The sequence below is a fragment of the Tachyglossus aculeatus genome, chromosome 23 (genome assembly GCF_015852505.1).
Source record: "Tachyglossus aculeatus isolate mTacAcu1 chromosome 23, mTacAcu1.pri, whole genome shotgun sequence".
NCBI classification, from domain to species: Eukaryota; Metazoa; Chordata; class Mammalia; order Monotremata; family Tachyglossidae; genus Tachyglossus; species Tachyglossus aculeatus.
In genome coordinates this window covers 5671453-5688764 of record NC_052088.1, presented here as the reverse complement: position 1 = coordinate 5688764, position 17312 = coordinate 5671453, and the positions used below count along the sequence as shown (strand labels likewise).

The 17312-nt window shown below is 44.7% G+C and overlaps 1 protein-coding gene across 5 annotated transcripts in view; it reads left to right on the top strand.

Annotated features, from left to right (window-relative positions):
* The window catches only part of GPHN (gephyrin), a 720134-nt gene that overhangs the window by 222272 nt on the left and 480550 nt on the right, over window positions 1-17312 (top strand). The window lies entirely within an intron of this gene.

The following is a 17312-nucleotide window of genomic DNA, read 5'->3' as shown; positions in this document are numbered from 1 at the left end:
GTGAGCCCCCCGTGGGACAACCTGATCACCTTGTATCCCCCTCCGCGCTTAGAACAGTGCTTTGCACATAGTAAGCGCTTAACAGATACCATCATTATTATTATTATTGGTAAAGTAGTGAGGTAAGAGAGGAAGGGGCAAGGTGATAGAGTGCTTTAAAGGCGATGGTAAGGAGTTTCTGTTTGATATGGAGGTAGGTGGGCAATCATTTCAGGTTCTTCAGGAGTGGGGAAATGTGGGCCTGAACAGTCTTCTAGACTGTGAGCCCGTTGTTGGGTAGGGACTGTCTCTATATGTTGCCAACTTGTACTTCCCAAGCGCTTAGTACAGTGCTGTGCACACAGTAAGTGCTCAATAAATACGATTGAATGAATGAAAAATAATCCAGGCAGCAGAACAAAGTATGGACTGGAGTGGGGAGAGACAGGAGGCAGGGAAGTCAGGAAAGATGCTGATGTGGTAATCAAGGCAGGTTAGGATAAATGCTTGGATTAACATAGTAGCAGTTTGGATGGAGAGGAAAGGGCAGATTTTGGTGGTTATAAAGGATGAACTGACAGGATTTGGTGACAGATTGAATACGTGGGTTGAATGAGAGAGGTGAGTCAAGGAAAATGCTAAGATTGAGGCAGGGAGGACTGTTGGTGCCGTCTACAGTGGTGGGAAAGTCAGTGGCAGGGACGTGGTTTGGGTGGGAAGAGAAGGAGTTCTGTTTTGGACATGTTGAGGTGTCAGCAGGACGTCCAAGTAGAGATGTCCTTAAGACTGGAGGAAAAGCAAGACTCTTGAGAAAGAGAGAGATCAGGGCTGGCGATGTAGATTTGGAATAGAGACGGTAGTTGAAATCATGGGAACAAATGAGTTCTCCAAGAGAGTGGGTGTAGATGGAGAACAGAACGGGGAATTCATAATTATTTATAGGTTATCTTGTGTTTGAGCCTAAAGAGCATCATCATGGAGAAGGAAATTCCTGAGCTCCAATCTCAAGGACTGATAATGCTCATAAGCTTCGGAGCTGGAAGCATTCGTGGCCGGTTTTAGTGTTTTCTGACCCCCTATTGCAGATATTTCATTCATCTTTAAGTAAATCTGCCTGGAAGAGATTGAACAAGTCTTTGCTTCATAACTTCTTTCCCACAAAGAAATTTCAATAGAATTGACTGACTAGTCACGGAGTAGGCTACGGATTTCGATGGATCCTCAGGCCAGAAAAATTTCTTAGCGATATTCAGAAGTCTAATGTGTTAGAGTTCTCAGATGCTGTTGTAATGGGTGTGAACATAGTAAAGAGTGTTTGGAGTTGCTCTCTGCTCCATGCTGCAAAGGTCACGTGTTGTAGCATGTTTTGGTCAGAAACCACTTTGGAATTGAGGTAGTACATGGTTGACTGTATTCTTCAACAGTGTTTTCAGAAACAGTGTGGCTCAGTGGAAACAGTACGGGCTTCGGAGTCAGCGGTCATGGGTTCTAATGCCGCCTCCGCCACTTGTCTGCTATGTGACTTTGGACAAGTCACTTAACTTCTCTGTGCCTCAGTTACCTCCTCTGTAAAATGGGTATTAAGACTGTGAGCCCCACAGGGGACAACCTGAGTACCTTGTATCTCCCCCAGTGCTTAGAACAGTGCTTGGCATATAGTAAACACTTAACAAGTACCATTATTATTATTAATAATAATAATGGAAAGCAGTGAAAACCTCAAATAGTTTCTACAGGCGGTTCTCCTCTTAAGATGGTAATTGTGGTGGCATTTTCGAGGTGCTCTGCTCCATGTTCCATTTGCAATCTTCTGACACTTCTTCATAAATTTTGTCCAAAATGCCACCAGATCCAGATTCTTTTCTGTTTGTCACAAACCACAGAGGTTCCTTCCTGAAAAGTTAGAGCTAAGGTTATGCTGTCACATTTTTGGCTATGTGTGCATGCTTTGAAGGGCCTCTTTCTGGATTATGGAAGGCATGTTCAATCAATCAGTAAATAGGTGGTATTTATTGAGCACTTACGGTGTTCAGAGCGCTATACTGAGCGTTTGGGAGACCAAAGTGCAACAGAGTTGGTAGACAGGTTTCCTTGCTCACAAGTAGCTTATAGTCTAGAGGGGGAGACAGTCATTAAAATAAATTTCAGATATGCATAGGCCTTGCAGGGCTGAAGGTGTGATGAATATCAAGTGCTTTAAAAGGGTACAGATCCAGATGCATAGGTGACACGGAAGGGAGAGGGAGGAGGGAAATGGTGCCTTAACCTCTTGGAAGGGATGTGATTTCGATAAGAACTTCCAGCGCCTACCCATCCACCTCCACATCAAAGAGAAACTCCTTATCATCGGCTTTAAAGCCGTCATTCACCTTGAACCCTCCTACCTACTTCACTGCTTTCCTATCCAGCTCACACACTTTGCTCCTCTAATGCCAACCTACTCACTGTACCTCGATCTCATTTATTTCACCACCATCCTCTTGCCCACGTCCTGCCCCTGGCCTGAGGCATCCTCCTTTTTTATATTTGACAGATGATCACTCTCCCTGCTTTGCAAACCACCATGTTTGCTTCACTTTAAACGTCGGGAAATCTGCTTACTCTCAAACTCAGTACCTTCTTCAACATCAAATACATGTTTTAAAACTCCCTTTCTCTTTTTAAACTACCTCTGAAGTTACAAAGCAACCGCTACGGACACCACTATCATTATTACCAAGTGCCATCGACTGGTTTACCGCTTCATAGTGACCCCTTGATGATGATGATGGCATTTGTTAAACGCTTAACTATGTGCGAAGTACTGTTCTAACCCTGTGGATGTATTTTCTCCACAAAGTCCGGTCCCCTGCCATAATTCTCAACCTTCCTACTAGGCCTGCGGTTATCCCTGTTATGGCCTCTATCCGCCTAGTTGGTGGCCTGCCTCTTCCATGAAGGCACATCTCCTCCAAGAGGCCTTCCCTAAGCCCTCATTTCCTCTTCCCCCCCCCCCCCCACTCCCTTGTGCATTGCCCTCACACTTAATAATAATAATAATAATAATAATGATAATAATCATGATGATGGTATTTGTTAAGCGCTTACTATGTGCAAAGCACTGTTCTAAGCACTGGGGAGGTTACAAGGTGATCAGATTGTCCCATGGGGGCCCTCACAGTTTTAATCCCTATTTTACAGATGAGGTAACTGAGGCCCAGAAAAGTTAAGTGACTTGCCCAAAGTCACACAGCTGACAGTTGGCGGAGCTAGGATTTGAACCCATGACCTCTGACTCCAAAGCCCATGCTCTTTCCACTGAGCCACGCTGCATCTCCTCACTTGGATTGGCCCCCTTTATTCACTCTTCCCTTAGCCCCACAACACATGTACATATCCGTAGTTGATTAGGGCTCGATAAATATGATTAACTGATCGATCAAAAAAGGCTTCGAAGGTGGATTGTCATATTTGAAGGAGGTTGGGGTGGCGGGACCAGGGGTGAGGAGTCAGCGGCTAATTAGACAAGATGGAGGTGCAGTGAGAAGGTTGACATAAGAGGAGCAAAATGTGCATGTTGGGTGGTAATAGGAAATCAGTGAGGTGAGGTAGGAGGGGCCTAGCTGAGTGGTGGTAAATGAGGTTCCGTTTGATGTGGAGGTAGGAAACCATTAGAACTTGAGGAGTGGGGAAATGTGGGCTGAATGTTTTAGAGAAATGATTTAGGCAGCAGAGTGAATTAAGGACTGGAGTGAGGAAATAACAGGAGGCAGGGAGGACAGTAAGGGAGTTGAGGCAGTGTTTTAGGTGGGATGTGAAAAGTCTGTGTGGATCAGCATTGTGGCAGTTTGGAGCGGAAAGGGCAGATAACTACAGATGTTGTGAAGGTAGAACCCGCAGGATATGGTGACAGGATATGTGGGTTGAATGAGAGAGCTGAGTCGAGGATAATGACAAAGTCATGGGCTTGTGAAGCAGGGAGAAGAGTGGTGTTGTCTACAGTGATAGGGAAGATCAGGGGATATCAGGGTTTGGGTGGGAAGATGAGGAGTTTGGTTTTGGACATGTTAAGTTTGAGGTGTCAGTGGGGCATCCTAGTAGAGATGTCTTGAAGGCAGGTGAAAATGTGAGACTGTGGAGGAGGAGATAGATCAGGGCTGGAGATGTAGATTTGGGAGTCATCTGCATAGAGGTGATAGTTGTATCCATGGGAGTGAATGAGTTCTCCAGAGTGGTTGTAGGTGGAGACTAGAAGGGGACTCGGAACTTAGCCTTGCCGAACTCCCAGAGTTAGAGGGTAGAGGCAGAGGAAGTGTCCGTGTTTAAAGTTTGATGAGGAGTGATCAGAGAGATACGAGGAGAACCCGGAGAGGACAATGTTAGTGAAGCCAACGTTGATTCCAGTAAAAAGGGGGTGGGCGACAGTGTCGAAGGCAGCTGAGAGGTTGAGGAGGGTTAGGATGGTGTAGAGGCCATTGGATTTGGCAAGAGTTTATTTCTTCAGGAGTTTATTACAGGGTTCTTGTGGTAATTATGACTATGGATGAAAATGATAATTGCATTATTATTCAGATGTTTGAGGTTTGTGCTGCCTTGCACAAAACCAAACAAGGAATAAAATAAAAATGCACCATCCTGTCTTCAGCACTCCCTTAGTACAGTGCTCTGCACACAGTAAGTGCTCAAATACGATTGAATGAAGAGGAGATGGAGAGAAGCTAGCTAGGATCCGTTTGCTAGCCCCATCAACCCTTCGGTTATTGGAGCTGAGCTAGTTTCCCAGAGAAAATAATGGCCCAAGCCAACGTTTAATAAATATTTCCTCACAAAGAAATGTAAAAATGGGACTTAGATACCTGGTCTAAGATACCCTTAGACTGTGAACTCTGGGCTAGGGATTGTCTCCGTTCATTCAATTGTATTTATTGAGCGCGTAGTGTGCAGAGCACAGTACTAAGCGCTTGGAAAGTACAGTTCAGCAATAGACACTCCCTGCCCACACCAGGCTTACAGTCTAGAAGGGGAGAGACAGACATCCAAACAAGTAAACAGGCATCAATATAAATAAATAGAATTATAGATATATATGTCAAAACAAATAAACAGGAATTAACATAAAATAGAATTAGATACATACATATACACACAGGTGCTTTGAAGGGATAGAGCAAAGGGAGAGAGCCGGTGACGCAGAGGAGAAGGGGAGCTGAGGAAAAGGGGGATGGGAAGGCTTCTTGGAGTAGGTGAGCCTTCAGTAGGGCTTTGAAGGGGGGAAGTGTGATTGGCTGCTTATAGTATATCTAGCCTAGTGCCCAGTACTTGTGAACTTGTGCTTGGCACTTTTTTTTTTTTAAATATTATTTGTTAAGCCCTTACTAAGTGCCAGGCACTGTACTAAGCCTTGGAGTAGATACAAGCTTATCAGGGTGAATAAAGTCCTTGTCCCACACGGGGCTCACTGTCTAACAAATACTACAGTTATCATCGTTTTCATGATTACTATTTTTCAGGGTGCAATCAGGCAGTCAGCAAGAGAAAAGCCGCGTAACAAAGGGGCTTTTCCTCTGGTACAACCCCCTATGAAACCAAAGCCCTGTTACAGGTTCACCCAGAGTGGAGTGTAGCTTTCCATCCTTAAGAAGGAAAGCAGACTCCTCCCAGGATTCCCCAATGGCTTTTGGGAAATACAGGCAAACCAGGCGCTCTGTTCTTTGGGTCTTGTGGTTTTTGTCTTTTCCTTTGCTGAAAATCCCTTTCTAGCTTTTAACCATGCCTATTGGAGAACACCTTTGGCTGTGCCCTAGCCATCTAAGACCCGTCAATTAGACGTGGCTCAGTGGAAAGAGCATGGACGTGGGTGTCAGAAGTCGTGGGTTCTAATCCCTGCTTGTCTGCTGTCTGATCTTGGGCAAGTCACTTAACTTTTCTGAGCCTGATCCCTCATCTGTAAAATGGGGATTAAGACTGTGAGCCCCATGTGGGACAACCTGATCACCTTGTAACCTCCCCAGTGCTTAGAATAGTGCTTTGCACATGGTAAGGGCTTAACAAATGGCATCATTATTATTATTATTATTATTAGACGCTATGTGCCGGGCATTAAGCTGCCTTCTGGGGAAAGATATATTCTTAATAATTCAAACATGAAACCTAGCCCTCAGGGGACTCAGTCTAAAAGGGAAGAGGACTGACAACAGAGAAAGAGCCGGTACATTAAGTACAGTAGCGTGGTGGAATAGAGAAGCAGTATGGTGTAATGGTTAGAGCACAGGCCTGGGAGTAAGAAGGTCATGGATTCTAATCCCAGCTCCACCAAATAATAATAATAATAATGGTATTTAAGCACTTACTATGTGCCAAGCACTGTTTGAGACACTGGGGTAGACACAGGGTAATCAGGTTGTCCTACATGGGGCTCACAGTCTTCACCCCGTTTTACAGATGAGATAACTGAGGCACAGAGAGGTTAAGTGGCTCGTCCAAGGTCACACAGCAGACAAGTGGCGGAGCCAGGATTAGAATCCGTGTCTTCTGACTCCCAAGCCCATGCTGTGTGCTTGTCTGTATTGTCTGCTGTGTGACCTTGGGCAAGTCACTTCACTCCCCCAGGCCTCAGTTCCTTCATCTGTAAAATGGGGATTGAGACTGAGTCTCACGTGGGACAGGGACTGTGTCCAACCTGATTTGCTTGTATGCACCTTGGTGCTTAATACAGTGTCTGGCACATAGTAAGTGCTTACAAACACCATAACGATGATTGTCATTAGTAATAGTAGAAGTAATCAGAAAATGACTAGCAACTTCATTTTAAATTCATTCCAGTGCAGAGCACAAGTGTTCAGCATATAAGAACATGGAGAAACAGTGAGGCTCAGTGGAAAGAGCCCGGGCTTTGGAGTCAGAGGTCATGGGTTCAAATCCCGGCTCCGCCACTTATCAGCTGTGTGACTTTGGGCGAGTCACTTCACTTCTCTGGGCCTCAGTTACCTCATCTGTAAAATGGGGGTGAAAACTGTGAGTCCCCCGTGGGACAACCTGATCACCCTGTAACCTCCCCAGCGCTTAGAACAGTACTTTGCACATAGTAAGCGCTTAAATACCATTATTACTATTATTATTATTATTTGGTACATGTGTAATTCATTTATTAATTTATTTCTTTTAATGTCTGCCTCCCCCTCTAAACTGTAGCTCGTCGTGGGCAGGGAATGTGTCTGTTTATTGTTATACTGCACTCTCCCAAGTGCTCAATAAATACGACAATGAAGACCTCAATCGATGCCATAACAAACAGGCCGCATTATAGGTGAGGTTTCCAGGCTCCTAGCCGACCCCAGCAGAGCTGTCTTTTGGCCAACCATCAAAATCTTCCCAATGCTCTAACAGCTAGAAAGGTAGGTTGCAGTTTCTTCCAGCGCGACTCCCTCCGAGAGGGAAGTAAGCCCAGTAATAGCAGGTGGGGGAAGCTAGTGCCATCTGAAAAATCCACAGTTTAGTAGCAAACAGCATGACCCTGGCGCTCTTCAGATTTTGCTTCCACCTTTAGTGATGCATGTTTCTTATCTTGAGCTGAATATCTCCCAAGTGCGCAGTACAGTGCCCTGCACATGGTAAGCGCTCAATAAATACGATTGGATTGAATGAATACATGAGTAAGTATCGATTTTTTTGGTAGGCATCTGTTTTTTGATAATCATGAGGGTCAGGGTTTTGATGTAGTTCCTGGCTAGATGTTTTTTTCTTCTTTTTTTCAAACTCTGAGCCATTTTCACAAACCAGTCTTACTGGCGTTTCCTGGCCATGCCCACAGTTTTAACGTCTCTTCCCTGAGGCATCATCTATTTGCGGCTCCCGTGGTTATATGTAATTGGGGTTCCTTGTTCCTATGGACTTGCAGTGATATTGTCACAGAGCACTTTACAGATCGCACCTGGGAGTCAAGCGGAGGCCTGCCTAGTCCATTCCTAGCTTGGGCAGTGGCTAGCAAGTAGAGGCAATCTGCTACAAATCAAAACTCCCCTGTGCTGGGCAGCAGCAACATGGGAGAGAGTTGAGGGCAGAGACTCAAGTGTACCGTGCAGAAGAAGACAGTGGTAAACCCCTTAGGTGTTTTTTTACCAACTCTGTGGATCCACTACCAGAACGATTTCAGGTGGAGATGGGGTGTTCCGGGAGAGATGTGTCAATGGAGTTATTATGGGTCCGCAGTGACTCGACAGCGTACGCTGGGGAAGTTAACAAGTTAATGAGGTTGGACACAGCCCCTGTCCCACATGGGGCTCACAGTCTTAATCCCCATTTTAAAGGTGATGGAACTGAAGCCCAGAGAAGTAAGAGGTCACCTAGTAGACATGGGGCAGATTAGAACCCAGGTCCTTCTGACGCCCACGGCCGTGCTCTATCCACCAAGCCACGCTGCTTCTGACTAAGCCATGCTGGTTACATTGATAGCTTGAGTTTGGAGTGGTCAGCCCAGCACTGGACTCCTTGCTCGCTTTCACCCGCACCTGTACTGTTTTCTGGCTGGGATCTGGCCATTCAATATCCATTTGTAAAAAGCTTATAGGGGCTAAGCATTAAACAGTGTTCTCTTTGTCCCACTGCCACTCTTTGTCATCTGCCACTCTTTCAACTTGGGTGAATGTCTGACGTCTTCCTTTATTTGGGATGTGAAAGATAGTGTGAATGGTTTGGAGAGAAGCAGCATGGTTTAGTGGAAAGAGCCCCGGCTTGGGAGTCAGAGGTCATGGGTTCTAATCCCGTCGCTTCCACTTTTCCAGTGTGTGACCTAGGGCAAGGCACTTAGCTTCTCTATGCCTCCGTTATCTCATCTGGAAATGGAGATTAAGACTCTGAGTTGCCAATTTGTACTTCCCAAGCACTTAGTACAGTGCTCTGCACATAGTAAGCACTCAATAAATACGATTGATGATGATGTGGGACAACCTGATTACCTTGTATCTACATTGGTGCTGAGAACAGTGCTTGGCATATAGGCAGCGCTTAACAAATACCATTGTTATTGTTATTATTATTATTATTTAGCTTGGGATCCTAATACCAAGCTAATACCACTAGAAACAGTATAGCCCAGTAGAAAAAGAGCACAGGTCTTTAGAGTCAGGACCTGGGTTCTAATCCTGGCTTTGCCTCCTGCCTGCTGTGTGACATTAGGCAGGTCACTTAACTTCTCTGTGCCTCAGAGTCCTCTCTAAAATTGGAATTAAGTACCTATTCTCCCACCTTCTTAGACAGTGAACCCCATGTGGTTCACTGTCTAGCCTGATAGATATTCTATATAGACAGCCTGATAGCCTAGCCTGATTATCTTATATATACCCCAGTGATTAGTACATTGCTTGGGCCATGAAAAGCACTTAACAAGAACCAGTTATTATCATTATTACCATTAATGTTAATATCCTGCAGGAGCTATAGTTTTTTTTAATTCCCTGTGACAGTATAACTGCCCTCCCAAGGAGTGAGCTTCCCATTACGATCAGCTTGTCAGATTGTGGAGTCGATCTGATGAGCCAATCCAGATGCTCACAAATGTTTTTTTCTTTTTTTGGTTCTCTGTTGCTATTTGTCCCCATCAGAGCATATGCCCTAATGATGGCAACAAAACATTTCTGCTTTAGAGGCAGGTGTAAGGCTGTCAGTCAGTCCCTTCTACTTCTGCGGGATTCAGAAGGCCAGAAACTAAGGACTGTCTGATTGAAAATCCAACATTCGAATTATGTTTCTTAGAAGAGAGAAGTCCTTTTCAGAGAAGGGTGTGCTTAACACCTGTCTCTACAAACTGATTTAAATCAATCAGTCAGTTTGGTGGTGGTTCCGAAACTATGGGGATGGAAAGAGAGGAAATGATGATGGTAGTATTTGTTAAGCGCTTACTATGTGCCAAGCTCTTTTCTAAGCGCGGGGGTAGATACAAGGTAATCAAGTTGTCCCATGTGGGGCTTACAGGCTTATAATAGAGTTGAGGAGTGGGGAAGCATGAACAGAACGTTTTTTGTAGAAAAATGACCCAGCCGGAAAAGTGTGAATTGGAATGGAGAGAGACAGGAGGCAGGGAGTTCAGCAAAGGTGCTGATGCAGTGATCAAGGCAGGAAATGATGTGTACTTGGATTAACTTGGTAGCAGTTTGGATGGAGAGGATAAGGTGGGTTTTAGCGATATAGTGAGGGTCGAACAGACAGGATTTGGTGATAGTGAGTATGTGGGTTGAATGAGAGATGTCAAGGATACTGCCAAAGTTACGGGCTTGTGAGGATAGTGGAGCTGTCTACAGTGATGGAGAAGTTGGGGGAGGACAGGGTTTGGGTGGGAAGATGAGTTCTGTTTTGGACGTGTTAAGTTTGAGGTTTGGGCAGGCCATCCAAAATAGGTATGTTCTGAAGGCAGATGGAAATGCAGGACTGCAGAGAAGAAAACAGATCAAGGTTGGAGATGTAGATTTGGGAATCATCTGCACAGAGGTGACAGTTGAAGCCATGGGAATTCTCCAAGGAACTGAGTGTAAATGAAGAATAGAAAGAGAGCAAGAACTGAGCCTTGAGGGACTCCCACGGTTAGGGGTTGGGAGGCAGAGGAGCAGCACACCAGAGAAATAGGCTACGAGCATCCAGAAAGATAGGAGAACCAGGAGAAGACAATATCAGTAAAGCCAAGATGGGATAATGTTTCCAGAAGAAAGGGTGGCAGGGATAGACCATGAGAGGTCAAGGATCATTGGGAGTAAAGGGCAGTGGATTTGACAAGAAGGCGAGCATTGGTGATATTTGAGAGGGGACTTTGAGTGGAATGAAGGGGGCGGAAGCCAGATTGGAGGGGGGTCAAGGAGAGATTTAGAGGACAGGCAGTGGAGACAGCCCAAGGAGTTTGGAGAGGAATGGTAGGAGGGAGGTGGGGCAATAGATGGAGGGAGCTGTGGGCTCAACGAAGCGTTTTTTTTTTAGGATAGGGGAGACATGGGCGTGTTTGAAAGCAGTGTTCAGGAAGGGAAGAAGGATGGGGGCAAACATTTTGATAAGGTATATATGATATAAGAATGAAAGGCCAAACCAGGGAGAACAATTCTATCTCATTATCTCATTATATAAAATATATATGTGTATACACACAGACACACACACACGCTCTCTCTCTCCAGCCCGGACCTCTCCACTTCAAGACATTTTGGTTGAAATTTTTTTCTGTGGAAGGCAGGAGGAAGTGTCTTGTACTGCCAAACCTTTACTTCACCCAGAGCCAAGCAGGAGGGATTTGTACTGTGCATTTTTTTGTTTTGGTTCTCTTGGTTAGTTATATTGCAACTTGTCGGGAAGGCGTTTCCTCCCGCCTTCAAGACATATTTACTTGTCTGTCCCACCGGCATGTCAAATTAAATGTGTCCAGAACTGAACTCCTCATCTTCCCACCCAAACCCTGTCATCCCACTGGTTCAACCTTCACAACCTTGCTAAAAACCGCCCTGTCCTCTTCATCCAAACTGATGCCGCGCTGAGCCAAGCTTACCTATCCCACCTTGGCTACTGCATCTGCCTCTTCTCTGACCTCTCAGCCTCTTGTCTCTCCCCCATTCCAGTCCATACTTTACTTGCTGCACGAAGTATTTATCAAAAAAAACATTCAGTCCATGTCTCCCCACTCCTCAAGAACCTCCAGTGGCTTCTCATCTACCTCCGCAACAAACAGAAGCTCCTTACCCTTGGCTTTAAAGCACTTAGTAAGCTTTCCTCATCCTACCTCACCTCACTAATCTCCTTCTCCAGCCTAGCCCGCACACTTTGCTCCTCTAACATCTGCGTACTCACTGTGCCCTGATCTCATCTGTCTCACTGCTGGCCCCTTTCCCACATTCTCCCCCCGTAAAACTCCCTCCCCCTCCATATATGCCAGACCACCACTTTCTCAGCTTCAAAGTATTACAAAGGTCACATCTCCTCCAAGAGGCCTTCCCCTCTTGAGCCTTCTATTCTCCAATTGGCTTTCCCTTCTGCATCATCCTTGCACCTCAATCTGTGATCTTTGGACATTTGATATCCACCTCACCTCCAACCCCACAGCACTTATGTAAAGGTAAATTATATACTATAAATTATTTATTCATATTAATGTCTGACTGCACCTCGAGACTGTAAGATCGTATTAAGGTCTGCTGTTTCTGTTGTACTCTACCAAGCACTTAGTACAGTGCTCTGCACGTAGTAAGCACTAAATAAATAGGATTGATTGATTATAAATCTCTGAGGCGTTACTTTTTAATTTGCTTTCACTCTCTGGCCCCTGACCCCCTGGGAGCTTTGTTATGACAGAGCTTCCCTGATTATAATGGTGGGGCTGAAACAGAGCTCTCTCTTTCCAGCGAATATTTGCATTCACCCTCTAGTCTTCCTGATTGGCACTTTAGGCACAGGGATTATAGCATTCAGTACAAGGAGAAGGCAAGGAGTGTTGTCTGGAAAGCAATCAAGACTAAATATAGCCTGCACTTATCTGTCGGATGTTAACAGTGAACTGAATGTCTTTAAAATGCCAGTCAGCGGAGGATAAATAATATTTACCGAGGAAATTGGTGCTCCTAAAATCAATACAACTTGGTTCCTCATCGTAAAGTGGATTACCGCAATATTGTTAGGTCCCACTGAACCCCAAAGCCTTCCCAGCAAGTTGCAATATAACTATAACTAAGAGAGCCAAAGCAAAAAATGCACTGTACAAATCCTTCCTGGCTGGCTCTGGGTGAAATAAAGGTTTGGAAATGCAAGATGGGAGAGGGTGTCAAGAGGGAGGAAAACCGAACAGGATCAAGAGGTTCTGAATCACAGTTCAGCCTCTTTCTTCATATTTGTGGTTCAGAAGAGATGCTGCTGCTTTTCAGCCCTTTCTCCAGAGGTGACTGAAATTTGTAGGATTATCTCCTTGAAATAGTGGTCTATATAGATGATGAAATTTGGATTTTTCCCCTCCCTCACCTGGAAATTTTACTCGTAAAAAGATTCTTGGAATTGAGGTTAGGAGTTTGCTTCGAGAGGGGTAACACATTTGAAGTATCAGTTGTGTAGTGGAAAAGAGAAATTTTATAGGAACAGACACAAGTACTATTGCTAGAGTTCTATGTATAGGACTTTCTGGATGCAGGCTGATTCATAAACTTGGATGTCTTCAGGCTAATTGTCAGTCTATGGTCTTGGATATTTTGGTAAAGTTATTTATAATCTTTATTCCCTAATAATAATTTTAATACTAGTAATACTCACAATAGTTTTATTTATTTCCGTACAACCCAAAGACCAACAATCCCAGCCCTGCTAACTGTCATAGCTGTAACGGCAGTGGCTGCAGAGTCCCAACAATCTATATTTCAGTAAGGAAGGTTGCCACAAGGATGCTTCCCCACTCCACCTGCCCACCAATGTGGAGCAAGGCAGAACTGGAAGGAGACGAATGCGTTGCCCAGATAATAACAATAATAATGATAATAATAATGGTATTTGTTAAGTACTTACTATGTGCCAGGCACTGAACTAAGCGCTGGGGTGGATACAAGCAAATGCGGTTGGACAAAGTCTCTGTGTCCCACATGGGACTCACAGTTTCAATCCCCATTTTGCCGATGAGGTAACTGAGGCCCAGAGAAGTGAAGCGAATTGCCCATGGTCACACAGCAGACATGTGGCGGAGCCGGGATTAGGACCCATGACCTTCTGACTCTCAGGCCTGGGCTCTATCTATGGCGCCAAGCTGCTTCCCAGATGACCTCCCTCCTCCCTCCTTCCCCCGCCGCCTGCAGCTGTTGCATGGTCCGCTCCGGCCTGGACCCTCCACAATGGTGAGTTGCAGGCTTGGGCCTCCCCCCTTCGTTGCAGGGGTAAAGGGGGCTCGGCCCGAGCTCTCCCTCCGGCCGGGCACCTCCATCTAACATGCCCTCCCCCCCTAAGGATTGTAACCTCGTGATGGGCTGCCAACGTGTCTGCTAATTCTGTTTTACTGCAGTAGTAATAATAATAATAGCATTTATTAAGCCCTTACTATGTGCAAAGCACTGTTGTAAGCGCTGGGGATGTTACAAGGTGAGCGGGTTGTCCCGTGGGGGGCTCACAGTCTTAATCCCCCTTTTGCCGATGAGGGAACTGAGGCCCAGAGAAGTGAAGGGCCTTGCCCAAAGTCACACAGCTGACAATTGGCGGAGCCAGGGTTTGAACTATCTATTTATTGATTTAATTTATTTGTACAGATCTATTCTATTTATTTTATTTTGTTAGTATGCTTGGTTTTGTTCTCTGTCTCCCCCTTTTAGACTGTGAGCCCACTGTTGGGTAGGGACTGTCTCTATATGTTGCCAATTTGTACTTCCCAAGCGCTTAGTACAGTGCTCTGCACATAGTAAGCGCTCAATAAATACGATTGATGATGATGATGATGATGATGACCCTGGAATGCCCTCCCTCCGCACATCCGCCAAGCTAGCTCTCTTCCTCCCTTCAAAGCCCTACTGAGAGCTCGCCTCCTCCAGGAGGACTTCCCAGACTGAGCCCTTTTTCCTCTCCTCCTCCCCATCCCCCCTGCCCTACCTCCTTCCCCTCCCCACAGCACCTGTATATATGTTTGTACGTATTTATTACTCTATTTGTACATATTTATTATATTTTGTTAATATGTTTTGTTTTGTTGTCTGTCTCCCCCTGCTAGACTGTGAGCCCACTGTTGGGTAGGGACCATCTCTAAATGTTACCAATTTGTACTTCCCAAGTGCTTAGTACAGTGCTTTGCACACAGTAAGCACTCAATAAATACGATTGAATGAATGAATAAATGAATGACCCGAAGGGGCCCGGTGTGAGCTGCCAGCGAGGCCGAACACATGGCCGTCAGAAGGAACTGCTGCTGACGACACTCAGTGAGACGTATTTATTGCAGAGCACTGTACCAAGACCTTGGGAGAGTGCAGTAAAACAATGTAACACTCATTCCCTGCCCAGAACGAGCTTATAGTCTGCCGCCGGCGCTCTTCCCTCCACGGTGAAACAAGGCAGGATGGGAGCCAGGCCTTGGGTTACTGATGAGGCAGCACAGCGGACCGGCGCCGAGGCGGCCAATCAATCAATCAGTCGTATTTATTGAGCGCTTACTATGTGCAGAGCACTGTACTAAGCCAAGGACACTGCTGCCGCTTATGTCCTTCCCGCCCTGGTGGATCAGACCCTAGCACCCACAGCTCAGACGGAACAGGTAAACACAAAAAGCCATTACCCTGAGTGCACTCCTAGTCCAGACGTATTACGTCTTCCATTCGGAAAATGTTAAGGGATTTCATTTTGTTTGTGACAGAATGTGGAAGCCCTAGGGACAGTTGGCTCTCTTCTCTATATCCTCAATCCAGCGGAGTGAGAGTCCATACGTAAAAATGATGGGCTGGAAGTTGAACAGGGATCTCACGCCCGCACTGACTCCATCCTCTTAGAGAAGCAGGGTGGTCTAGTGGATAGAGAAAGGGCTTGGGAGTCAGAAGGACCCGGGTTCTAATCCCAGCTGCGCCACTTGTCTGCTGTGTGACCCTGGGCAAGTCACTTCACTCTTCTGGGCCTAAATTACTTCATCGATAAAGTGGGGATTAAGACCGTGAGCCCCATGTGGGATAGGGACTGTGTCCAACCTGATTAACTTGTATCAATTCCAAGGCTTAGAACAGTGTTCGGCACACAGAAGTGCTTAGCAGCTAGGATTATTAGTATTATTCCTTAGAATAGTAAAATCTCTAACTGGGAGAGCGTTTTACGCACAGCTCTTCTTTCTCTTCACCACTCTGTGTGAATTCAAATGGGTAAATGTTTCATTTTCTATTTTAACGATTGCCCATCTGTTCATTTCTGCATTGTCTGTACCTATGCTGTTTCTTTCAAGCTTAGTGGAGTGCTGTGCACATAGTAAGCTCTCAGTAAACAATCCATTGATGGATTGATTGGGAAGTTCTTTAGGCAAGAACTCTTGCCTTCCCTAACCTAGTAGAACACCTAATATAGTATCATGGGCATGTGGGTGGCTTAAGTGTTTCTGTGTAATGATCATGATGAAAATGTTCATTATTATTAAACACCTAGTGGAGTACCATGGGTATGTGGGCACATGAGTGATATTTTATAATGATCATGATGAAAATGATCATTATTCCTATTAATCACTTATTCTGAAGCCCCCTCACTTGCAAAAGTAATACCTATTTCAAAAACCGTTGACGGAAAAGAGATGTGCTTTGCCAAATAGTGACACATTCAAAATAACATTTTGTGTTAATTCTATACGATTATGCAAACCAGTGGAATGTAATAGGCCATTCTCCACACTGCTTTATTCTGAAATGAGAACAAATTATGCAAAACACTATAGCGTAGTAGAAAGTGTCGATCGATGTTAGCGATTCTCACTTTTCTTCCAAGTTCTCTCTCTTTATTGTATAGCTTAACGTGTGCAGTAAGTTAGAAAATCCGTGCATTTAGACTCGCACAGGAACAGCTATTGATTATCCAAGGATCTGAATTATCCAGGTTTCAGTGTTTCTACATCTATCTGATATTGCCTAAAAGCCTGCCTGTTTTGGAAATTTGAGTTACAAACTTTACGTTCCCTGAGAGATGTAAACTTTATGTAGCTTGAGAGGAATTTGTTAAGCAGATGGTGGTTTATTAACCTTTCTCTGAGCCTCCTTCTTATCTCTCCCTCTTTTAGAGTAGTGACTAACAGCCTAGTCAAACTTGGAAAAATGCATAAATTTCACCAATCAGAAACACATCTCTAATCAAATTTTTCTCAGTCATCTGGCCCCAAGAGTGCAGTATACAGCTATCTTATCAAAGATAAAGCAATCTAATTTGATTTACAGTGTTTGAAAAAGAAAGAATGTTCAATTATAGAGCATTCTAAAATCATATTCAAAAGCCACCTGTGCTGTCTTTTCATATTAAACCAGAACTCTAATTCATACTTGGAGTTACCAACTTCCTCTGAACACAAATTTCATTTCTGTTAGTATGTTTCCATGGGAGAAGACAAATTGGTAAAATATTTGTCAACAGGTTATTCATCAGATATCTGTAGTCCTATTTGTAAGATGTGTGATGAAATTTGTGTTTTTATGATGCAGAGGAATTTCAAATGAATTTAGCGTAATTCAAGTGATGTGGTCGTGCTGCATTGAACAGCATAATAGTAACTTGTGGACAGAAAACCCGAGAGGCTAGCTTCATACCTCTCTACAGGGGAAGAAATGTAGACAGTTTTGCAGTACTTGGTACCTTTTCCCCAAGGGGAATCTCATCTTCCTGATGTGTCAATCACCTGATGGCACGTA